This window comes from Rhinoderma darwinii, chromosome 9 (genome assembly GCF_050947455.1).
Source record: "Rhinoderma darwinii isolate aRhiDar2 chromosome 9, aRhiDar2.hap1, whole genome shotgun sequence".
NCBI lineage: Eukaryota > Metazoa > Chordata > Amphibia > Anura > Rhinodermatidae > Rhinoderma > Rhinoderma darwinii.
This window is the reverse complement of record NC_134695.1, coordinates 72,876,733-72,903,134: the sequence shown is the minus strand read 5'-3', so window position 1 is coordinate 72,903,134 and position 26,402 is coordinate 72,876,733. Positions and strand designations below refer to the sequence as shown.

The following is a 26,402-nucleotide window of genomic DNA, read 5'->3' as shown; positions in this document are numbered from 1 at the left end:
ACACATCTATTATATTACACATCTATTATATAAATTATATTCACACCTATTATATACAGTATATACACATATCTAGTACCTACACACCTATTATATATAGTATATACACATCTAGTACCTACACATCTATTATATACACATATCTAGTACCTACACACCTATTATATATAGTATATACACATCTAGTACCTACACATCTATTATATACACATATCTAGTACCTACACACCTATTATATATAGTATATACACATCTAGTACCTACACATCTATTATACAGTATACACACATCTAGTACCTACACATCTATTATATACACATATCTAGTACCTACACATCTATTATATACAGTACATACACACCTATTATATACAGTATATACACACACATCTAGTACATACACATCTATTATACAGTATACACACATCTAGTACCTACACATCTATTATATACAGTACATACACACCTATTATATAGACGCTGTTCACACGACGATCTCCGCACTGACCCGCAGCTGCCGCCAGATCCTGGACGCACAATCCTCATCAGCAGCACCAGCAGACAGGACACGCCTCCTCATCTACATACTGAGCCCTGATAGGCTGAACCTGAAAGCAGATATACAAACGTCACCTGGAGGAGGCGCCCGGGGGAAACACGTGGAGAGGTCACAACACAAGTCTATACAATTCTATGCAGATGTAGCAGAGCTGAAAAGATCCACAAATTGTTTCTTTTGTGCAACATTCTAAGGGCTTGTCCACACAATGGAATTGCTGCGAAACGTTTCCATTAAAACTAGCAGACATTCCGCTGCAAAAAAACGCACCATTTACTGAATTTTTTTTACTACAGAAAATGGTGCGGATTTTGATGCGTTTTTCTCAATGTTGGGGGATGGAGACATCTCTGAAAAACGCAGCAATTCAGTCCACTTTCTGCTGCGGTATGAAAAAACGCACCGCAAGTCAATTTCTGCTCGGAATATTTATGCAGCGTGTGGATGAGGTTTGTTAAATCTCACCACTTTGCTGCTACTGTATTCTGCTCCATATTCTCCCTCCGTAACTCAGCAGCGTGTGGACAACTCAAAACGTTTTCTGGTTTCATATTGTATAATAAAAGTTCTGCGACTTATGTACGATTAGACGTTGGCGCAGATTTATTAACACGGTCTTAAGTTTCGATAGCTCAGAACCAGACGAGATGCGTCAAATCTATCAGTGGCTCATGATTGGTTGGCTTACTTTAGACCAACTTTTTTGCCCCAAAATTGTGTCACAATGTGGCACACTTTAGCCACACCCCTTTCTGCTAGGCCACACACCCTTGTCGAGAAAAGGCGCAAAAAGAGTCAGAAACCGTCAATAAATGTGGCACACAGCAGAATTCTGGTGCATTTTAAATAGTAAATCTGCCCCTTTTGCCTCTCAATTTCTCGGTTTCAATATCCCTGCTTGCTTTTACTGAATGGAAACATACTTCTTTACACCCAAAGGTTTAACAATAGGTCCTGACCTAGTACTTCTGACAGCTGAGGGTTTGTTACTATGTATACCAGTCTAACTAATCCTCTGTGAGGTAAATACATCAGCAGCACAAATCTCTCATGTCCTGATAGTTTGTTACAATGGATCAGTGCAGGTAATATATATTAGTCCGCATTAAAGAAACCTTCCATGCAAGTTATTACCAATTTTATATGATCCCAGTTAGATCGGCCGACCACACTAACCTCTGACTTGGATTGTAAGCATTTTTCTATTCTACATTACCTGCGAACCCCGGCCGTCCCCTCCCCGGGGGGTAATCTGCTGCAGAAAATGGTGCAGTTCCTGGTGAAGGAAAGGTCAGACAGGTTTCCAGACAGGTCCGTGCAGAAATTCTGTACATTGTAGAAATATGCGCAATGTAACCAGACCAACTGATGCCCCTCCGGGGCCTGTGCGTTGCGGTCGTCTGTACATCGACTCCCCAGTCATTGTCAGGGGTGATTCATTCTCATGATTCTGAGAATTTAGTAGAACACGAGCAGCAACGACCAAAAATACAGAGACAGTAGGACTAATAAACAGGGCCAGCCTTAGGGGTGTGCGACCTGTGCCATTACACAGGGCGCATCACTCCAGCAGATGGAAGGGGGCGCTGCGCTGGCTCCCTTCCCCTGCTTGTGTTTTAGAAGCGCCGGGGCCCGGCGACTCAGGAGCTGCCTTTCCGCCCGGGCACTTCTCTCAGTGTCGTCGCTACCACTGTGAGGGTATGTTCACACGAGGTCATTAGGTCCGTAATTGACGGACGTATTTCGGCCGCAAGTCCCGGACCGAACACAGTGCAGGGAGCCGGGCTCCTAGCATCATAACGATGCTAGGAGTCCCTGCCTCGCTGCCGGACAACTGCCTCGTACTGAAAACATGATTACAATACGGGACAGTTGTCCGGCAGCGAGGCAGGGACTCCTAGCATCGTACATAACTATGATGCTAGGAGCCCGGCTCCCTGCACTGTGTTCGGTCCGGTACTTGCGGCCGAAATACGTCCGTCAATTACGGACGTAATGACCTCGTTTGAACATACCCTAACTGCCATGGTGGCTGCTAGCGGCGACATCGGCCATGAGGGCCCCCCCCCATGGCCGGCAGCGCCGCTAGCAGCAGTAGCGACGCCACATTTAATAGTATCTGCGTCCTTAGGACGCAGATACTATTGCACACTATGGCAGAGAAGGGACGTATCTCCCTGCTCTGCTATCTACTAGCGCCACTGTAACTCCCTGAAGTAGCGGGATCCCCGTGTGGCCCGGGATTCCGCTCCTAGACGGAGCGCTTGATGTCTCTGTCCATATATGGACAATGACATCAGGGGCAACTCCTGAAGTGGAATCTGCTGCCACAGAGTTGCCGACGCTATGACCGGGGATTCCACTGTGGAACAGACTGAAGGTAATAAACTATATAAATAAATAACTTTGGGCTGAGTTCTTTTCTCCTTCTGTATAAAAATAACAAAAATATATTATTATAATAAGTAAAAATAAAAAATATGCTGATTAATTAATATATAAAAAAAATAAAATAAAAAAAAAAGCAAATGGAATTCGGATTTGATTAAATTCTGAAATTTTCGGGGTTAGTGGCGAATGAATTACGACAAAAAGTGTCTGTCGGCGAGCTCTCGCTACTAATTTACGGATTCTAAAAATGATCACATGACATCGTGCAGGCTTCCACATAATGCACTGCGGTTATCCCTCCCTCTACCATTATAAGTTGTTGTCACTTTGACATTACTAACGCCATCTTGAAAGGGTCTCAATACAGTCCTAAAAGACATCAGAGAATCAATGAGTTTTAAGGGGAATCAGGGCACTTTCAATTTGCGGCAAATTTATTCGGACCGTATCGAATTCCACCGAATCGGACCCAAAACTAATTTTGGGAAACTCACTCATCACGAATAAAAAAAATAAAATTAAAAACGCCAAAAACCGTGATATGACAGCACCATGTGACTACACCCTTGAAGCGCATCTGACATCAGACTATACAGCCTAATAAAGAACACAGCGGACTCATACTCGGGCCTTGTTCACACGATGGAAAATACAGGCTGGTTTCGACGTGTTTTTCGCAACGGAATCAGAATGAATTCCGCTTGTAAAAAGCTTCTCTTTGCTATAGACGGGAAAACACCTCATTGGTTAGACGGGGACGGGGTCTTATCAAAAGAAGTGGTTTCCGCAACTTTTGCCGCAACATCATGTTTGGGTAGCCACACGCAGATTATTCCCATTCTTCCCAAGGGGCGGCGGGAGGAGTGATCCCCTCATTAGTACATAACTAGGAGTTTGAGGTTTTCTTTACTCGGCTCTATTAGCGATATTTTTTTTGTGCCGTTTGGGCTAGCCCCACGCCCAGAACCGTATAATTCAACCATAATTACGGACCCATTCATTTCTATTGCCCACAGACACCTCCCCGTATATTTACAGGAAGGTGTCCGTGCCGTAGAAAGGCTCCGCAAAAGACATGTCCTATTTTTTGCATTTTACGGCCCATTTTCCATACTTTATAATGGGACCACAGTCCACAAATGCAGACGCCTGTCCGCGAATGCACGTGCCCGTATTTATGGGCACAGTCGTGTGCATGGGGCCTTGCATGAGAGAGAGCCAGTCCCCATACAATGCTGATCTTATATAGGACAGAATAACAAATGTGCTGTGTATGAAACCTGCTCAGCACAACCAGCCGTCCTCTGTAAGTGACTCATCAACATGTTGTTGCAGTTTTATCCTCAGCGCAGACGGCGAGTCACATGTGGACGTGTCTGATGTGGAACAGACGGTGAGGATAGACGGGGGATGATGCTTCATTGTATAAACATCCAGAGACGAGAAACAGGAGAAGACTGAAATGTAGAGACAGTCCTCAAGTCACTGTGTACATACATAACATTACTTATCCTGTACTGATCCGGAGTTACATCCTGTATTATACTCCAGAGCTGCACTCACTATTCTGCTGGTGGAGTCACTGTGTACATACATAACATTACTTATCCTGTACTGATCCGGAGTTACATCCTGTATTATACTCCAGAGCTGCACTCACTATTCTGCTGGTGGAGTCACTGTGTACATACATAACATTACTTATCCTGTACTGATCCGGAGTTACATCCTGTATTATACTCCAGAGCTGCACTCACTATTCTGCTAGTGGAGTCACTGTGTACATACATTACATTACTTATCCTGTACTGATCCTGAGTTACATCCTGTATTATACTCCAGAGCTGAAATCACTATTCTGCTGGTGGAGTCACTGTGTACATTACATTACTTATCCTGTACTGATCCTGAGTTATATCCTGTATTATACTCCAGAGCTGCACTCACTATTCTGCTGGTGGAGTCACTGTGTACATACATTACATTACTTATCCTGCACTGATCCTGAGTTACATCCTGTATTATACTCCAGAGCTGCACTCACTATTCTGCCGGTGGAGTCACTGTGTACATACATTACTTATCCTGTACTGATCCTGAGTTACATCCTGTATTATACTCCAGGGCTGCACTCACTATTCTGCTGGTGGAGTCACTGTATTATACTCCAGAGCGGCACTCACTATTCTGCTGGTGGAGTCACTGTGTACATACATTACATTACTTATCCTGTACTGATCCGGAGTTACATCCTGTATTATACTCCGGAGCTGCCCTCACTATTCTGATGGTGGAGTCACTGTGTACATACATTACATTACTTATCCTGTACTGATCCTGAGTTACATCCTGTATTATTCTCCAGAGCTGCACTCACTATTCTGCTGGTGGAGTCACTGTGTACATACATAACATTACTTATCCTGTACTGATCCGGAGTTACATCCTGTATTATACTCCAGAGCTGCACTCACTATTCTGCTAGTGGAGTCACTGTGTACATACATTACATTACTTATCCTGTACTGATCCTGAGTTACATCCTGTATTATACTCCAGAGCTGAAATCACTATTCTGCTGGTGGAGTCACTGTGTACATTACATTACTTATCCTGTACTGATCCTGAGTTATATCCTGTATTATACTCCAGAGCTGCACTCACTATTCTGCTGGTGGAGTCACTGTGTACATACATTACATTACTTATCCTGCACTGATCCTGAGTTACATCCTGTATTATACTCCAGAGCTGCACTCACTATTCTGCCGGTGGAGTCACTGTGTACATACATTACTTATCCTGTACTGATCCTGAGTTACATCCTGTATTATACTCCAGGGCTGCACTCACTATTCTGCTGGTGGAGTCACTGTATTATACTCCAGAGCGGCACTCACTATTCTGCTGGTGGAGTCACTGTGTACATACATTACATTACTTATCCTGTACTGATCCGGAGTTACATCCTGTATTATACTCCGGAGCTGCCCTCACTATTCTGATGGTGGAGTCACTGTGTACATACATTACATTACTTATCCTGTACTGATCCTGAGTTACATCCTGTATTATTCTCCAGAGCTGCACTCACTATTCTGCTGGTGGAGTCACTGTGTACATACATTACATTACTCATCATGTACTGATCCTGAGTTACATCCTGTATTATACTCCAGAGCTGCACTCACTATTCTGCTGGTGAAGTCACTGTGTACATACATAACATTACTTATCCTGTACTGATCCGGAGTTACATCCTGTATTATACTCCAGAGCTGCACTCACTATTCTGCCGGTGGAGTCACTGTGTACATACATTACATTACTTATCCTGTACTGATCCTGAGTTACATCCTGTATTATACTCCAGAGCTGCACTCACTATTCTGCTGGTGGAGTCACTGTATTATACTCCAGAGCGGCACTCACTATTCTGCTGGTGGAGTCACTGTGTACATACATTACATTACTTATCCTGTACTGATCCTGAGTTACATCCTGTATTATTCTCCAGAGCTGCACTCACTATTCTGCTGGTGGAGTCACTGTGTACATACATTACATTACTCATCATGTACTGATCCTGAGTTACATCCTGTATTATACTCCAGAGCTGCACTCACTATTCTGCTGGTGAAGTCACTGTGTACATACATAACATTACTTATCCTGTACTGATCCGGAGTAACATCCTGTATTATACTCCAGAGCTGCACTCACTATTCTGCCGGTGGAGTCACTGTGTACATACATTACATTACTTATCCTGTACTGATCCTGAGTTACATCCTGTATTATACTCCAGAGCTGCACTCACTATTCTGCTGGTGGAGTCACTGTATTATACTCCAGAGCGGCACTCACTATTCTGCTGGTGGAGTCACTGTGTACATACATTACATTACTTATCCTGTACTGATCCTGAGTTACATCCTGTATTATACTCCAGAGCTGCACTCACTATTCTGCTGGTGGAGTCACTGTGTACATACATTACATTACTTATCCTGTACTGATCTTTGAGCTGTCCATGTATTACAAACTTAGGCTAGATTCACACGAACATGTCCATTTTGCGTCTGCAAAAGACGCAGCGTTTTTCCTGCGTTGCAGTTCCGTGTGGCATCTGTTTTTTACTTATTTTTTTTCTCTGAATTTCATTAGCAACTTGTGCGTGAATTACGGACAGCACACGGAAGACATCCGTGTGTGGTCCGTGATTTTCATGCACCCACTGACTTCAATGGGTGCGTGATCCGCAAAAACTGACTAGAATAGGACATGCAGCGAGTTCCATGCAACGGAAAACTCCCGCATGTCAGAATAGCCCCATTCAGTTGCGTCGGTTTGTGTGCGGTCTGTTGTTTTCACTGACAGCGCACTGACGTATACAACGTTCATGTGAATCTATCCTAAGGCCTTATTCACACAAACGTGTCTGTTTTGCGTGCGTAAAAAATGCAGCGTTTTTCTTGCATTGCAGTTCCGTGTGGCATCCGTGTACAGTGCGTGTCTGCATTTTTTTACGCACTTATGTCATGCGTTTTTTACGTCAGAAAAAAATTGAAGGAGGTATTTTGTTTTTTTTCTCTGGATTTGTTTAGCATTTGGTGTGTGAAAAACATGTACAGCACACAGATGTCGTCCGTTTTTTTTACGCACCCACTGACTTTAATGGGCTGCGTGGTGCTCAAAAACGCACCAAAATAGGACACGCAGTGAGTTTCACACAACGGACACAAACTGCATGAAAAACACTGATGTGTGAATAGCCCCATTGAATCTCATAGGTCCGTGAAAAAAAACGGAATAAGGTTTAAGTCGGAGATACGGCGTCCAATGGAAAATGCTGTGATTTTCTTTATACCACCATATATACCATTGTGCGCGCGGCCTTCATTAGGGATCTTATACAAAACCCAGTACAGTCATGTGCATGAGGTCTGGATTATCCTTTAACTATTTCATGTTAATTCAGTCCAGGTTACAGATAATTTGAAGAACCGGAGCAGAGCATTGTACATCGGGGAACGTGGGTCATGAGACTGTGTGGTTCTTCCTTGCAAACTTAAGGAACGTGAAAAGACCTGAAAAACAATCCACCCTCCAACAATGTATGGACGGGTGCTCCTAGCAGACGTTACAGAGCACAGACCCCTTCCTGATATATGCGGATGCCGGAGAGGGCACAAATGGGGCACGAAGGCCCCTCTGCCACATTAGAAGACACCAGCATTGTAAATGGCACATGGAAGGATTTTGCATTTATGCTGCAATACCAGACACGACCTATGGATGGCGCTGTTTCTGGAAAAAAGCAGATCCTAATCTCTCTAACCGCCAATGGGCATCCGAACATGAATAAACTTTATCTATATGGCGCCAACATCTTCTTTTTAATCTTCCATTTCACAGCTACGTTTACGCTCCACGTTGTACATAATTTGCAGATCAGGGTCCCACTTTCTAACCATGGATTTTTCTCACAAATCATAAAGACGTTTCGGTTCTTTTCCGCCGATTCCTTACAGACATCAGCTCAGATTTCGGAACGTTTAGCTTCATCTGATAAAAATAAAGTTTGTATTAGGGTATGTTCACACGCACTATTTACGGACGTAATTCGGGCGTTTTTGCCCCGAATTACGTCCGAAAATAGCGCCTCAATAGCGCTGACAAACATCTGCCCATTGAAAGCAATGGGCAGACGTTTGTCTGTTCACACGAGGCGTAATTTACGCGCCGCTGTCAAATGACGGCGCGTAAATTGACGCCCGCGTCAAAGAAGTGACCTGTCACTTCTTTGGGCGTAATTGGAGCCGTTATTCATTGACTCCAATGAATAGCAGCGCCAATTACGTCCGTAATTGGCGCGGCGTTCAAGCGCCTGCACATGCCGTTACGGCTGAAATTACGGGGATGTTTTCAGGCTGAAACATCCCCGTAATTTCAGCCGTTACGGACGCCCTCGTGTGAACATACCCTTAGAAGTCAACAACTATTGTGCCAGCTGTGCTGTGGCTTTATTACAAAATGCTGACATCTAGTGGTAGAAGATGGGTATTACAGCCCAGACTTTCATTCCTGTACCCCTGAGAAGTTTGGGGTCTATGGAGGTAAAAGACGCTCTAATTCTTACCCAGCAGCAATATATTCTGGTCCAGATTTGTTGATTGCTTTGCAAAGAATCCATGAGCAGGATAAAGGGAGTCGTTATTGCTGTAAAAGGAATAGTTCTTCCTGCTTATGTTTTATGGGGAACCCTGACCAAGCTGTAAGGAACACCAGGGAACCCCTGACCAGGCCCTATATACATAATGCTCTATATCCTGCCCTGCTCAAGGATTTCAAGTGGCCTCAAATTGTTTGCTATGAGTGACAAGGTCTTCAGTTTAACCATTTCGGGGGGCACTCTCCGTATTTAACGGTTTAGGGGGGACACGGCAAATGGCAAGGGCACATGGGAAGTCGGCGCATGGCACGGCACATGGCGAGACGGCGCATGGCACAGCACATGGGGAGACGGCGCATGGCACCGCTTATACGGACACTGTATGACACTGTTCATGGGGACACTACGGTGTATGGCACTGTTCATGGAGACACTACTGTGTATGACACTGTTCATGGAGACACTACTGTGTATGACACTGTTCATGGAGACACTACTGTGTATGGCACTGTTCATGGAGACACTACTGTGTATGGCACTGTTCATGGAGACACTACTGTGTATGGCACTGTTCATGGAGACACTACTGTGTATGGCACTGTTCATGGAGACACTACTGTGTATGGCACTGTTCATGGGGGTTCTCTCTGTATAACTCTGCCACTGTTTATGGGGACACTGGAAGACTGGCTGCTGTATGGGAGCACTTTCCTTCTGAAAATGTTTTTGGGGCAGTCATTATTGTGTATTTTAGGCCGAAGTTTATGTGGAAAAATATTTAGATACAGAGGCTCAGCAGACAGTATCACACAATAGGATTAGATACACGGCTAGGCAGACAGTATCACACACGATAGGATTAGATACATAGCTCAGCAGACAGTATCACACGATAGGTTTAGATACAGCGGCTCAGCAGACAGTATCACACATGATAGGATTAGATACACAGCTCATCAGACAATATCACACGATAGGTTTAGATACAGCGGCTCAGCAGACAGTATCACACATGATAGGTTTAGATACAGCAGCTCAGCACACACTCCCCCTGGATATTATAGGGCTACGTTATAATGATTACACGTGTTGCATATGGGGCCGTTATTACCAGTGGATTTCTCCATATGGCTCTCATAGCCGATCCAGTATCTAATTATAATTCTGAGAATCCTAAAAGGACAACATCTGCGTGGAGTTTGTATGTTTTCCCTGTGTTTGGGTGGGTTTCCTCCGAGTACTCCGCTTTTCTCCCATACCCCAAAAACATAAATAGGGAACATAGATTGTGAGCCCCAATGGGGACAGTAAGTGTGGAATATGTTGGCGCTATATAAGTAACAGAAATAAATAAACATTACACAGACACTTGAGGAGCCCATATCCCACGACCTTGAGCAGCCCATATCCCACGACCTTGAGGAGCCCATATCCCATGACCTTGAGGAGCCCATATCCCATGACCTTGAGGAGCCCATATCCCATGACCTTGAGGAGCCCATATCCCATGACCTTGAGGAGCCCATATCCCATGACCTTGAGGAGCCCATATCCCATGACCTTGAGGAGCCCATATCCCATGACACGTTCTGCAGAGATCCTTCCGCTGAGCAGCAATCACTAAATTCTTCTGGAGCTGCAGGTTTGTACCAATTATTCTACGATTTTCTGTATGTAATAAAATGGTACACATTCTATATTATCATGATTCTTGATATGAGATGGAGAGATCGGGTTCCCAATAACAGTCATTGACTCATTTTACAATAATATTAGAAGTTGTGGTATATGTCATAACAATGAAATAACAGGAATAGTAAAATTATGAAAATCAGCAGCAAGAACAAGTTATGGGCCTGAATTAATATTGAACAGACATCAGCCAAAATACGGATACATGCGGCTGATGTGTTCATCTCACATAGGATTGACTCAACTGGATCCAATTGTAACAGACCCTCAGCTGTGAGAAGTATTAGGCTGCAGTCAGATGCGGCAGATATTGCTGCAGAATTTTTCTTAGACTGAAATCATTTCTATTCATCTGAATGGATCTTGTAGAAATCCCGGCACCTGCTGCAGAATCCACTCAATTCAGAGACCTGCATCAAAATCTGCGGCGTGTGACTGCTCCCTTAGGGCATGGCCAGACGTGGCGGATTTCCTCTTGAATTCCGCAGCGGACACTCCGCAGCGTTAATCCGCAGCGGAGCCGCTTCTCCATTGACTTCCACTTCTATTTAGAAGTGTTAGTTTAGACGATGCGTAAAATTCCGCTGCGGAGCATAGGCTGCGGTGCGGAATTTGGTGTCCGCAGCATGCTCTGTCTGTTGCGGACTGGTTGCGGACTCACGGCGGAATTTCTCCATTGACTTCAATGGAGATTCTAAGTTCCGCAATGAAGTCCGCAGCTGTCATGCACATGTTATGTGTGCTGCGGATCCGTCTTGCTTTTTTGACATGACATTTCTTCATTCTGGCTGGACCTATGTATTTCTAGGTCTACAGCCAGACTGAGGAAGTCAATGGGGCTCCCGTAATGACGGGAGCGTTGCTAGGAGACGTCAGTAAATAGTCACTGTCCAGGGTGCTGAAAGAGTTAAGCGATCGGCAGTAACTGTTTCTGCACAATGGACAGTGACTACCGATCCCAATATACAGCAACCTGTAAAAAAATAGAAGTTCATACTTACCGAGAACTCCCTGCTTCTGTCTCCAGTCCGGCCTCCCAGGATGACGTTTCTGTCTAAGTGACAGCTGCAGCCAATCACAGGCTGCAGGCAATCACATGCTGCAGCCAATCACAGGCCAATCACAGGCTGCAGCGGTCACATGGACTGCCGCGTCATCCAGGGAGGTCGGGCTGGATGCCGAAAGAAGGACGCGTCACCAAGACAACGGCCGGTAAGTATGAAATTCTTTTACTTTCACTAGGGAAAGTGCTGTCCCTTCTCTCTATCCTGCACTCATACAGAGAAGGGAAGCACTTTTACCGCAGTACGCAGCAGCTAGTCCACATCAATTTACTGCACATTTTGGGCAGATGCGCCGCAGAAACTGCAACGCAGATTCTGTGCGGCATTGATGCGGACAGTTGCGGAGGAAATCCGCCACGTGGGGGCATGCCCTTAGGTCTATATGGGTTTTTACCTCTGGTTGAAAACATTTCCATGTGCAAAAAAAAAAACATGCGTTTGTTTTACGGTGATTTGCCACGATTTTGCGATGCGGTTTTCGGTTGTGCAACTATTACAGGTAAAGCACATTGAAACCATGTTCTTCACCTGTAATAGCCACAGAAAAACTTTCAACGCAATTAATAAGAACGTCAAAACTGCAATAAAAAAAAAAAACCGCTGTAAGGGCTCGTCCACACACAACAGAATTGCTGCAGACAGTTTCTGCAGCAATTCCGTTGAAAAACGCAGGTTTTCTGCTGTGGCAAAAAACGCACCGTTTCCTGCGTTTTTTGCGGCAGAAAATGGTGTTTATTTTGCTGCGTTTATCATAATGGAAGGAGATGTGACATCACCTCTGAAAAACGCAGCAATTCTGGCCACATGTAAATTTCTGCTGCGCTCCGGAAAAAAAACGCACCACAGGTCAATTTCTGCTCTGAATTTTTACGCGGCGTGTGGATGACATTTGTTAGATCTCATCCACTATGCTGCTACTGCTACTTTTTTCCGTCCGAAATTACAGACGAAAAAAATGCAGCAATTCCGCAGCGTGGACGAGCCCTAAGGACTTGTCCACACAGAAGGGAATTGCTGCAGAGAATTTCTGCAGCAATTCCGCTGTGGAAAAACCGAAAATGGTGCGGATTTTGCTGCGTCTTTCTCAATGTTGGGGGATGGCGGCATCTTCTCTGAAAAACGCAGCAACTCAGTCCACTTTCCGCAGAAGGAATTGACATGCCGCGGTCCGAAATATACGCCCTACAGGTGAATTTCTGGTGGTAAATTTTACGCAGCGTGCGGATGAGATTCGTTAAACCCACCCACATAGTCCAAATGTTCTCACCCACTTTGCTGCTACTTTGTTCTGCTGCGTATTTTCCATCCGAAATTCCAGATGGAAAATACGCAACAATTCCGTTACGTGTGGACGAGCCCCAAGAACAAAACAAAAACGCCCTGTGGGATCCCTGCCCCCGTACAAGTGGTTTTGTGTTTTTGCTGCGGCTTTCACCACGGACCTCAGTGGAAAAAAAAAAAAGCAGAATTAAAAATCTGTTGTTTTCCGGCCGTACAAAAGACGTTAAGATGTTCACTTTTATTCTGCGTGTTGATACAAATACGGCGATACCAAATTGATATGTTTTTTTTATGGTTTAGTTCTTTTGCATAATAAAAGATCTTGTGCCCACATGAAAAATGTTTTTTTTGGGAGGGGGATTTTTTTTTTTTAAATTAAACGTAACTTTGCTCGTGTATCTCATTTGAGATGTGGATCGTCTCTTATAGACCTTCCTGCTGGTCCAGGCCTCTCTCCCGGGTGACCGGATTCTGCAGGAGACATTTTTAGAACTGAATGTGCTGCTGCAGCGCTTCCCTCTCGCTCAGGGCTGTGAAATAGTTCACGTGTTGTCATGTGCTGCAGGATGGATGTAAGATACAGGCAGGAAACATGCAGCGACCAAGGCAGCCGTTCCTTAAAGGGGTTGTCCAAAGTTTAATTGTTAACCACTTAACCCCAGGATAGGTGATCACATGCTGATCACTGGGGGTCCGATCGCTGGGACCCCAGTCGATCACGAGAACAGGGGTTTCCATTCCTCCGAACGAGTGGAGCGGCAGGTCAAACATGCGCCCTGCCGCTCCATTCAGTCTGTGGGACTGCCGGAGATAGAGTACAGCATCTGCGGCAGTGCCATAGCAAGGTTGCCAACCGGATATGTTGTTTTTTTCAGGACAACTTATTTTCAGGGACTGTCCAGGAATTTACAGACGGTTGGCAACTGACAGAGCACATACGCGCCCTGTCGCTCCATTCATTCGGAGGAACGGGACCCCTGTTCTCATGATCGGTGGGGATCCCAGTGGTCGGACCCCCACCGATCAGCATGTTATCACCTATCCTGTGGTTAGGGAATAACATTGAATCTTGGGACAACCCTTTTACGCTGCCTATTTATATATCTATCACGCTTAATCCTTGTATACGGATACGTTCTACAACTTCCTAATACACTTTGAGTTTCAATTCTTCACTATTTTCAAGATCTGTTTGCTGTCAGTGAACATGAACATTATTGTTTATATCCAGAGTCTGAAAACCTGTCCAACCTAATATCTCACAGCTGAGGTTTTGGTGCAATTGTATCCAGTCTAGACAATCTTCTGATATAAACAGCCTGGACTTCAGACTGATGCCTTTTACCTGCACTGATACATTGCAGCAAAATATCAGGACTGGAGAGAGATTTGTGCGGCTGTTGAGGTGTTTAGCTCACAGAGGATTGTCTAGGCTGGAAACAATTGTAGAAAATAGTTTGAGGACAGGTCTTCAGACTTTGGTTAAAACAAGAATGTTCCCAATCACTGACAGCAAACAGGGGTCTTAAAGAATTGAAACACAAAGCAGATTAGAAAGTTGCATAACTGGTACAATGATTAAGCCTCATTAGGCATATCTACAGGATCCTGCCCCATCTCTGCGGAGCGCCTGTGTAGGACTGGTATCTACCACTATATGGTCCCTGTATACTGGTAATATTGGTCTGTGTATAGTAGCTTTTATTCAGTAACTATGTGGTGGTAATTAATACTTGGTCATGTTGTGGAGGTTTTCAGTATGAGGGGGGCCTTTCTTCTCCCCTCGGAGTAATACGGACATAATACATCCATACAGTGCCCAAATAATAGTGCCATACAGTATCTATATAAAAGAATGATACAATAAAAGCATGACTATAACATACAGCGCCCAAATAATAGTGCCATATAGTGGAAACATAAGGGTATGTTCACATGGTGAGGATTTACACCAGGCAAATCCACCATGGATTTTGAACATAATGCATAATACTGCCATACAATGTCTAAATTATCGCGCCATACAGGGGAACGCATAATCGTGTCATACAGTGCTTAAATATTAGGCAACTTTCACGCGGCATTATCAGTATTTGGAAGCCAAAACTAGGAATGGGGCCATAACACGGAGGAGGAAGTGATGCAGAACGTGGGATCACTGAGATATTACACATGATAATCCCATATAGCGTTATACCCAGATCCGGGCTCATAGCCCACTGTGTATTGTTCCTGGGTGCGGTAGCTGAGGTTTAATCACATTATTACCCCCTCAGATATATCTGGTCTGGTCTTCTAGTCACTGACAGTGCAGAAATTGTTCTCAGATTTAGATAACTGATTTCTCTTTTTTAGTGGCCATGCGGCTCAACTTTTTGTGGGGTCATATACATTTTCTTCCCACTAGGGGGAGCTGATAAGCAATCAAAAAGTAAAGGGACTGTACAGTATTATGTAAATGAAGCTTAAAGGAGTTTTCCGATTTTAGGTTAATAAATATTAATGAAATTATAAATAAACGGTTCTACAACTTTAGAATCTACTTTGTGTTTCAGTTCTCTACCATTTTTAATATATTAGTTTGCTGTCAGTGAATGACAACACTTTTGTTTACATTCGGAGGCAGCAAACCTGTACAGACCTAGTCCTGCTGGCAGCTGAGAGGTGCAGACGATTCTATCATCTAGGCAATGTTCAGGGAACTAAACATATCAATAGCTGCACAAATTCCTCTGGTAGTTTGCTACAATGTATCAGTCTGGAGTGCAGGCGGTTTAGCTCACAGAGCATTGTCTAGACTGGCTATAGTGTCCGCACATCACAGCGCAGAATAAAACAAGCTATCTTGTAAACGTTAAAAAAAAAAAAAAAAGTGTTGTCATTCACCTATAGCAAACAAAGATCTTGAAATGGTGAGGAATTGACACAAAGTCTAAAAGAAAGTTGTAGGACTTTCTATTTATATAGTGATCAAGTTTTATTTATATAAAACCAGAAAACACTTAATCATTGTAAAATAAAAAAAAATAAAAATGTTCTTCTATATTCTGTATTTAATTTCAGTTATTTTCAAAATTCCTGCTTGTTGTCAGTGAATGGAACACACTAATTAATATCCCGAGGCGGGACATCCACCATGACCATGTCCAACTGACAGGGTGCACATCCCTGATACATGAGCCGTGCATCTCTAGAACCTAGATCTATTATAATGGCAACCACGTTAATTGTCACCCAACTTTCCTAAAACCAGATCTAAATAAGAAATAGCTTAAGGCTTCGTTCACGCTATTGCTTCCGGCAAAACGACGGATCCGGCGCACAACAGAGACAAACGGAAACCATGGGCACCGGATCCGTCACCATTGAAATCAATGGTGGTGGAAATGGAAACCTTGGGTTTCCGTATGCGTCAGTTTGTCTCTGTTCTGACGGAAAGCTCCGACGGAACGTCAGGACGGGACCACAACGCAGAAGTGAACGAAGCCCAAGGCTGGGGCTCAACCTAGACTTTCTTTGTAGTGTTCTCATTCACTGACAGCAAACGAATCTATTGAAATGTGACTCACTACGAAAGAAAGTATAGGTCTAGCCCCAGCCCAATAAAATTAGGGACAATTCAATCCAGGACCCATCTGTAATGAGTCCATGCACCTACTGAGCTGTATGGGAATTGTATTGCGTTTGGCTCCATACAGATTATAGGATTGGGCAGTACGGGTCTCGTGTGTGGATATCGTGAGGTCATGCTGGAGTATAGGGAGCAGCTATCTATTATGGATGGTTCAGGTGCGGTGCGGGCCTTAGAAGGGAATGATATCGCGGCTCTATGGAGTAACCTTTGCCGTGTTTACTGCTTCAGTCCATGTAAGGCGAGAACCCGACTTTGCTGCAGATATAATTTACAGTTATTGATTAACGAGAAAAGCTTACACAGAGAAAGCCGAGTATATAGCCGCCGCTGTCCATGGCGCAGAAACTGACGGCAGCTGTCACAGAAGGCAGATTTCTTTCCTCAATCAGTTGGCACCAGAAAGTCGGTAAGTCGAGATGTTACTTTACAAGTGAATTTCCTAAAAAAAAACAAAAATCCAGGATCTTTTTAATAGCTCGTCATTACTCTTTTGGTTGTTGAGAATTAGTTTTCAAACTGTTCTGGGTAGAGATTTTTTTTTAATTTGCTGCATGGAAACTGTCAGCAAGCAGGCAAGCTGCAAATAATGGATCTTATTATGGCTTTATTTTTATTCTGATTATAAAATAGTCAGGACAGTGTTACCTAGGAGAATACAAATAGTCTGATTATTATATGAATATTTGAAACCTTTATTGGGTACGCGTGTATTAATGAGATGGGAATCAGAAATATAGGCAAATAAGAGGTTAACCAGCCAATCATAGCCACAGCAGGACAACATTATATATTGAAAATATCACATAAAAGACAATATATAACAATACGTATATACCAAAAGATCCATCAACTGCAGCTTGCTGATGGTTTCCAGATAGAGAATCTAGTTTTAATATACCGCACAGTGTAAACTAAATTTAAAAACAGATGAAAACTGCAAAATGATGATGAAAATATATATTATACAGATTATGGATTTTTCACTTGTTCAATTACATCCAGTTGAGCGTTACTATTTATTTCACTATAATCAAGAAGATTGTTTGTATTATGTTGTGCCCATCCAGTATCTTTTATCAGCATGCGATGTCACATAGTTCAAATGTTCTCATGACTTTTCTATTGAAACTCTAGTAGGAGAAGAAGTTAGCTACTTCCTTCCTCACATATTTATAAATGAAGGCTCTGCTCCAACATATCCCCGATGGAGAGATAAATATCATGTTCCGCACTCTACATGTAGAGGGTCATTCAATCTTTTCTCTGCACAGTAAGAGACAGTGGAAAGCTTTTCTGACTGTGATTGAATAACAGGGAGAGTGGAGCGTGAAAGGGTAGAACTCTTGACTGAGTGACAAAAATAGCAGCCCCATGAGAGCTAATATGGCTGACAATGCGACCGCAGAGGAGGAAGAGGCTGCGCGCAGCGACCGCAGAGGAGGAAGAGGCTGCGCCCAGCGACCGCAGAGGAGGAAGAGGCTGCGCCCAGCGACCGCAGAGGAGGAAGAGGCTGCGCCCAGCGACCGCAGAGGAGGAAGAGGCTGCGCCCAGCGACCGCAGAGGAGGAAGAGGCTGCGCGCAGCGACCGCAGAGGAGGAAGAGGCTGCGCCCCGCGACGAGGAAGAGGCTGCGCCCAGCGACGAGGAAGAGGCTGCGCCCAGCGACGAGGAAGAGGCTGCGCCCAGCGACGAGGAAGAGGCTGCGCCCAGCGACGAGGAAGAGGCTGCGCCCAGCGACCGCAGAGGAGGAAGAGGCTGCGCCCAGCGACCGCAGAGGAGGAAGAGGCTGCGCCCAGCGACCGCAGAGGAGGAAGAGGCTGCGCCCAGCGACCGCAGAGGAGGAAGAGGCTGCGCCCAGCGACCGCAGAGGAGGAAGAGGCTGCGCCCAGCGACCGCAGAGGAGGAAGAGGCTGCGCCCAGCGACCGCAGAGGAGGAAGAGGCTGCGCGCAGCGACCGCAGAGGAGGAAGAGGCTGCGCGCAGCGACCGCAGAGGAGGAAGAGGCTGCGCCCCGCGACGAGGAAGAGGCTGCGCCCCGCGACGAGGAAGAGGCTGCGCCCAGCGACGAGGAAGAGGCTGCGCCCAGCGACGAGGAAGAGGCTGCGCCCAGCGACGAGGAAGAGGCTGCGCCCAGCGACCGCAGAGGAGGAAGAGGCTGCGCCCAGCGACCGCAGAGGAGGAAGAGGCTGCGCCCAGCGACCGCAGAGGAGGAAGAGGCTGCGCCCAGCGACCGCAGAGGAGGAAGAGGCTGCGCCCAGCGACCGCAGAGGAGGAAGAGGCTGCGCCCAGCGACCGCAGAGGAGGAAGAGGCTGCGCGCAGCGACCGCAGAGGAGGAAGAGGCTGCGCGCAGCGACCGCAGAGGAGGAAGAGGCTGCGACCCGCGACGAGGAAGAGGCTGCGCCCCGCGACGAGGAAGAGGCTGCGCCCCGCGACGAGGAAGAGGCTGCGCCCAGCGACGAGGAAGAGGCTGCGCCCAGCGACGAGGAAGAGGCTGCGCCCAGCGACCGCAGAGGAGGAAGAGGCTGCGCCCAGCGACCGCAGAGGAGGAAGAGGCTGCGCCCAGCGACCGCAGAGGAAGAAGAGACTATTTTTGGTGTAATAAAGGTTTCAAATTCTAATAAAAAATAACGGCTACTCCTTAAATAGAACAATAATATTCCTTTAATCCGGCATACGATAGTCCAGAAATTGTAATAGGATGATGCTTGTTCCTGGCACAGAACTGTAAAGAATCTGGTGCGGTTTCTATAAACTCTCTCTAGATTGCGGTTACCAGTGTTTTTGCTTATGTCGTTTTCTTCGCAGAGTAGAATATTCGGAACGCTGCTCATATGGACACGTTGTATTATATATAGGATTCTGGGGTATTATAGAAGCAGTTCAGTGGATTTTCCATAGAAACTTTTGTCTATGTAATTGTCCATGTTGGTCACTGCGAATGAATACAGATTGTGGTGCTCTGTATAGAGTATACAGTGTTGGACTTGTGCCTGGGCCCTGGTGCCAAAGGTATCTCTGCCACATAAGGTAACAGCACAACTACAATTGGCATGTTTGGTGGTTGGTAGGGGACGGGTACAGATTTTGCATCACGGTTCTGTAGTATCAAGCTACACATGGAAAGAACATACATCAGTAGGAATATGCACTTCCTGTCTTGGCCTCCAGGGGGCGCTGTACCATAACAACAACAACCCATGTGGATAGACAGAGATAGAGACCCGATTCACAGGGTGTAATATGCTTATATTTTAGGGTCCATATTATGGATGCCACATCCAGAGCCACCATAATTTGGAAATAATAAGCACCCTAAAATATGTCCATATTCCGGTTGCGTGAAACGAGGCCAATTTCTCAAGCGTAATAAGGACATATTTTAGTGCTGGTATTACAGACACGAGCCCTGGCCCTACCACAGGCCTAATGGCCCTAAGTAATAGCATCATAGGCCCTCAGACCCTCAGCTGCGCCGGGAAATACTTCCAGATTACACCCGAATGAAACGAACCTTAAAGAGGTATTCCGGTCGTGAAGAATTTTTACTTGGCAACCTCCGTCAGCCCCATAGGAAATTAGTGGAGCGGCAGTGCGCATGCTCGACCGCCGCTCCATTCACATGGGGGAAACAGGACCCCCTCGTTCTGGCGATTAGTGGGGGGTCCCAGCGGCCGGACTCCCACTGATCTGCCCGTTATAACCTATCTGATGGATAGGTGAAAACTCTTCGCAACCGGAATACCCCTTTAATCACATATTTGAATTAGAAATAATAAATCGCCCATAAAGATTTTTCCATGTTGCTGATCAGGCTGGCAATCAGGTAACAGAGCTCCCTTCCCTATTCACTTGGGTTGGGGAAATGACAACCGCTCTGGGACTGGGCACCATTACTCTTCCACCCCCCAAGAGAACGTTCGCGCTGCGCAATTTTAGCCCATTATTGGTGCAGATCATGAAGTGTGAGGTTGGAATTGCACTTTAATTCCAGTTTTCCTCACTGCTTGGGCGATTCTCAAAGGGCGCAAGGGCATAAACCTGCTGAGTGTTGTTGTAGCCACACCTGTGGCAGCGTGCCCCGAGGGTGTTTACCAGGCTCCAGATCTCAAGGCTGCGCCCGTTACATAGTCATGTGGGCAGTCTGGCTGAGGCTCCTTCCCGTCAAAACATCTTGAATAACTTGGTGCTCGGCCCGATTTATTTATTCATTCCAGAGGTTTAGGAGGAAAAAAGTTAATTTTATTGTATCTGTTCTTCTACGTATCAGGCGCCGCTTATTACATTCTCAGGATTTCTCAGAAAGGCAGCGACGACAAACCGCACTCCGCGTGGGCGTAATATTCCCTGTTACTTAAAGAAAAAGTCCACATCTGAACAATAATTGACTCATTCCATAGTTAGAATCTACCGGAAATGTTCCGAAACTTTTCTTTACTTGTTTTCTACCGATTTTGAGTTAATTATGTTTTCTTCTCTGTTCACATCTGAAGCACGGAAGTTCAGAATACTTCTGGTTTGGAGAGCAATGCATTGTGGGAGTATGGAGGACAGTTGCACGGTTAGAGTTCAGCTGTTGTAAGACTCGGATTACATCACGTCAGAGCAATATGTCGGAGGTATATACTGGGGGTATTCCCATACACATACCCCCAATGTAAGGCTACGACATATGCCAGGGTATAGCCATACAATGGCATTCGTCGCCCATCGGCTGCAATGTTAAAAAAAAAAAAAAAACATATCGCAGGAGTCTGTTGCACTTTCTTATGAAGTAAAAAAAAAAAAAAAAGCTATGTAGACGCTTCTCACCCCGTCGGTGCCCTAATAAAACTAAGCTGGAATCACAACCACAAAACGCCTTGATACCCAGAGCACTTTTTGGCATGCTGAATTTTAGAGGTGAATTTTTTGAACCCCAAATTTTTTCGTCTCCGGGTGTCCAGGGGTAATTACTGTATGTTTGGGTGACATGCAGTCTGCTGGACAGGAACGTATTAAAGGGTAACTAAACTTTCAACAAACTTCTGACACGTCATAGTGACACGTCAGAAGTTTTGATCGTGGGGGGTCTGAGCACTGAGACCCCCACCGATCGCTAGAACAAAAACAGCAGAAGTGCCCGGGTGATCGCTGATCCACTTGGATTCTGATCGGCTTTTCTCGGAAAGCCAATGTAGCGGTGAACGGACTCAATAGAAAGTCTCTGGGCCCGTACATCGCTAGTCCGAGAAAAGCCAATCAGAAACGAAGTGGCTGAGCGATCACCCGAGCATTTCTGCCGCTTCGTTCTCACGATCAGTGAGACTCTCAGTTCTCGGACCCCCCCCCCCCCCCCCCTGACATGCCAGAAGTTTGTGGAAGGTCTAGTTACTTTAATGCCGGACGCCCATACAAAATGTGTTTCTGTCATGGAGAAGTACGTCTAATACTGGTGGGTGCACTTTTTGGGAGGAAGATTTATTATTTTTTTAATTGTTTGATTTCTTTTTCACGATATACTATATTGATTTATTCATTTATTTTTTACTGTGGAGGCACAGCAGGGAATACGTGATCTGTGTGTTCCCTGCTGTCCCCTTATACATATCACTGATCACATAAAATCACCGTTCCCAGTGATATAGGGCCGGCCTTAGGTTGGATGGCGCCCTGTGCGGGACTCTCTATTGCCGCCCCCTACACAAACCAAAAATGAACCACATATATAGACACGCACATACTGGAACTTATATACTGTACATACATAAAGACAGATATTTAGACATACAGGCAAATACACATACACACATCTGGAGTATATACATACAGGTAAATATATAGATGTACAGACACATATACACACACACACACACACACACACCGGCGGATAAATACACAGACCGGAACATATACAAATACATAAAAGGCACAAATATATAAACACAAAGACACATTCACAAACAGACCCATATATACCCACACAGGCACATATGTACACAGTACAGATAATGTAGTAGATGTCACCTGCAGTCCTATGTAACACCACAGATAACACAGTGATAACTCTCTGATTACAGATAATGTAGTAGATGTCACCTGCAGTCCTATGTAACACCACAGATAACACAGTGATAACTCTCTGAGTACAGATAATGTAGTAGTGTAATCTGCAGTCCTATGTAACACCACATAACACACAGTGATAACTCTGAGTACAGATAATGTAGTAGTGTTACCTGCAGTCCTATGTAACACCACAGATAACACAGTGATAACTCTCTGAGTAGATAATGTAGTAGATGTATACACACAGAGACACACGCTGTATACACACAGAGACACACGCTGTATACACACACTGTATACACACAGAGATACACACAGAGACACACGCTGTATACACACAGAGACACTCACTGTATACACACAGAGATACACACTGCATACACACAGAGACACACGCTGTATACACACAGAGACACACGCTGTATACACACACTGTATACACACAGAGATACACACAGAGACACACGCTGTATACACACAGAGACACTCACTGTATACACACAGAGATACACACTGCATACACACAGAGACACACGCTGTATACACACAGAGACACACGCTGTATACACACAGAGACACTCACTGTATACACACAGAGATACACACAGGGACACACACACACACACAGACACTCACTGTATACACACAGAGACACTCGCTGTATACACACAGAGACACTCGCTGTATACACACAGAGACACTCGCTGTATACACACAGAGACACTCGCTGTATACACACAGAGACACACACTATACACACAGGGACACTGTATACACACAGAGACACACACTGTATACACACAGACACACACTGTATACACACAGACACACACTGTATACACACAGACACACACTGTATACACACAGAGACACTCACTGTATACACACAGGGACACTCACTGTAGACACACAGGGACACACACTGTATATACACACAGGGACACACACTGTATATACACACAGGGACACACACTGTATATACACACAGGGACACACACTGTATATACACAGGGACACTCACTGTATACACACAGAGACACTCGCTGTATACACACAGAGACACACACTATACACACAGGGACACTGTATACACACAGAGACACACACTGTATACACACAGACACACACTGTATACACACAGACACACACTGTATACACACAGAGACACTCACTGTATACACACAGAGACACTCACTGTATACACACAGAGACACTCACTGTATACACACAGAGACACTCACTGTATACACACAGGGACACTCACTGTAGACACACAGGGACACACACTGTATATACACACAGGGACACACACTGTATATACACACAGGGACACACACTATACACACACAGAGACACACTGTATACACACAGGGACACTCACTGTATACACACAGAGACACACACTGTATACACACACTGTAGACACACAGAGACACACTGTATACACACACTGTATACACACAGAGACACTCACTGTATACACACAGGGACACTCATTGTATACACACAGGGACACACACTATATACACACAGGGACACTCACTGTATACACACAGGGACACTCGCTGTATACACACAGGGACACTCACCATCTCTCCATGCTGACAGGATTACAGGCTTCGTGCAGGCCGGGCTGTGGGCGGAGCTTCCTCCTCTTCTCTTGCTCCTCGGCTCGTGTGTGTAACTAAGAACAGAGCACACAGTAGAGGCAGAGCCCAGTGGCGCCCCCTACATGCTGGGAAGGTGCAGCGCCCTGCGCGCTCGCACACTCCTAAGGCCGGCCATGTCTGTATACAGATGCGGAGTATGTCTTCTCTGCTTGCCTCCATGCCCTCTTTGTACAGGGAAAACGTCACGAGGTTCCCATGTTTACGGACTAATCGACTAACCTGGCTAGAAATTCGGCGCTATCCATACCGTTCACTCTGTGACACCTGACATTATCGACACCGCTTCTAGACAAATTCATTACGCCTGGCCGGACTCCAGAAGCCATAAATAATGTATACATTACCAGCAGGCATTGCGCCAACCAGGTAACGATTTAGAGAAGAGATTTTATGGGCTTTTAGGGATTGACTGACGGAAATCTATAACTCTTCACCAGTATGTTATTGATAAAGTTTATTGAAAGCAGCACAGTTCATGCCCACACACTACTAGGCCTCATGTAGGTAAAACAGTGTAAACAAGTAGTGAAGGAGTGGCCCATAGCAACCAATCAGATCATTGCTTTCATTTTCTTACCTGTGCTGGAAAATTAAAAGCTGGAATCTGATTGGTTGTTATCGGCAAAGGCTCCACTGTTTTTCCTCTGGTTTTTATCTATTAGATCTGATATAAAAAAAATTATGATCTTTTCAATAAACATTGGTTTCGTCCAGTCCCAGTGAACTCCTTTATTTCAGCAGAAGTATCAAAGCACAAACACTATAGGCCTCACTTATAAAAACTGTTTAACACAAAAACTGGCCTTGTTGTCCATAGCAACCAGTCACAGTGCAGCTTTCATTTCTTACACTGCTCTTGAAAATGAAAGCTGCGCTGTGATAAGTTGCAATGGGCAACAAAGTGTCAGCAGCATGGCTGCGTGATTTTCGCGCAGCCGCCATCATTATGACACTCCGTTTGGATGTTTGTAAACAGAAAACCACGTGGTGCTTTTCTGTTTACATTCAGAGTTTGACAGCTGTTGCGTGAATCACGCAGTTCGCACGGAAGTGCTTCCGTGCGGCATGCGTGGTTTTCACGCACCCATTGACTTCAATGCGTGCGTGATGCGCGAAAAACGGGGAAATAGTGCGCAAAATTCACGCACTGTCTGCACTGCCCCATAGCCTAATATAGGTGCGTACGACGCGTGAAAAGCACCCGCGTATATTACGCTCGTGTAAATGATGCCTTAGGGTCAGTTCACACAGAGTTTTTTTACAAGTTTTTTGATGCGGAAACCGCGCTAAAAAGCGGCCGAAAAAAGCATGTCCTATATTGGTGCGTTTTCATGCACCTACGCGCCGGAATATGCTGCAAAATTCCGCTTCCCATTCAAGCGGAATGACGGCAGGAATAGTTCCGTGGTGGATATTGCAGCAAGACCCGCTGTGTGAACAGGGCCTAAGGCTCGGTTTACATCTGCGTTCAAGATTCCGTGGTTCTGCTTAGTCATAGGAGCAGAACAACGAGAATACCGGAAGCGCTGAATCCATCGCCTGATGTAAACCAACAGTGCCCGACGGAACCCATTGATTTTAAATAATGGGTTCTGTCAGGTTTCCGTTGTTTTTGCCAGACAAAATAGCGCTGCATGCTACACTATTCTTGACGTCAAATGTGACGGAAACCCAGATAGACGCAAGTAGGAAAGCACCAATGCCTTAATAACACTGGCTCAGCAGACAGTGTCACACATGATAGGATTACATACACAGCTCAGCAGACAGTATCACACATGATAGGATTACATACACGGCTCAGCAGACAGTATCACACATGATAGGATTAGATACACAGCTCGGCAGGCAGTATCACACATGATAGGATTAGATACACAGCTCAGCAGACAG

The 26,402-nt window shown here is 45.2% G+C and overlaps 1 protein-coding gene and 1 long non-coding RNA gene across 4 annotated transcripts in view; one reads left to right on the top strand and one right to left on the bottom strand.

Annotated features, from left to right (window-relative positions):
- Positions 1–8,359: 8,359 nt before the first annotated feature.
- LOC142660996 (uncharacterized) lies at positions 8,360–24,911 on the bottom strand. The gene is made up of 3 exons (XR_012850603.1): positions 24,429–24,911; positions 17,095–17,234; positions 8,360–8,517 (listed from the first exon to the last, which is right to left on the bottom strand). It is a non-coding gene; the product is annotated as an uncharacterized LOC142660996 (long non-coding RNA).
- MICAL2 (microtubule associated monooxygenase, calponin and LIM domain containing 2) overlaps positions 24,472–26,402 on the top strand; it is a 218,428-nt gene continuing 216,497 nt past the window's right edge. Inside the window, exon 1 of one of the 3 annotated variants that reach the window (XM_075838150.1) lies at positions 24,472–24,875. The gene's annotated coding sequence lies outside the window, so the exon portion shown is untranslated. The remainder of the gene's footprint in view (positions 24,876–26,402) is intronic. The other 2 variants (XM_075838144.1, XM_075838151.1) reach the window with 2 other exon arrangements.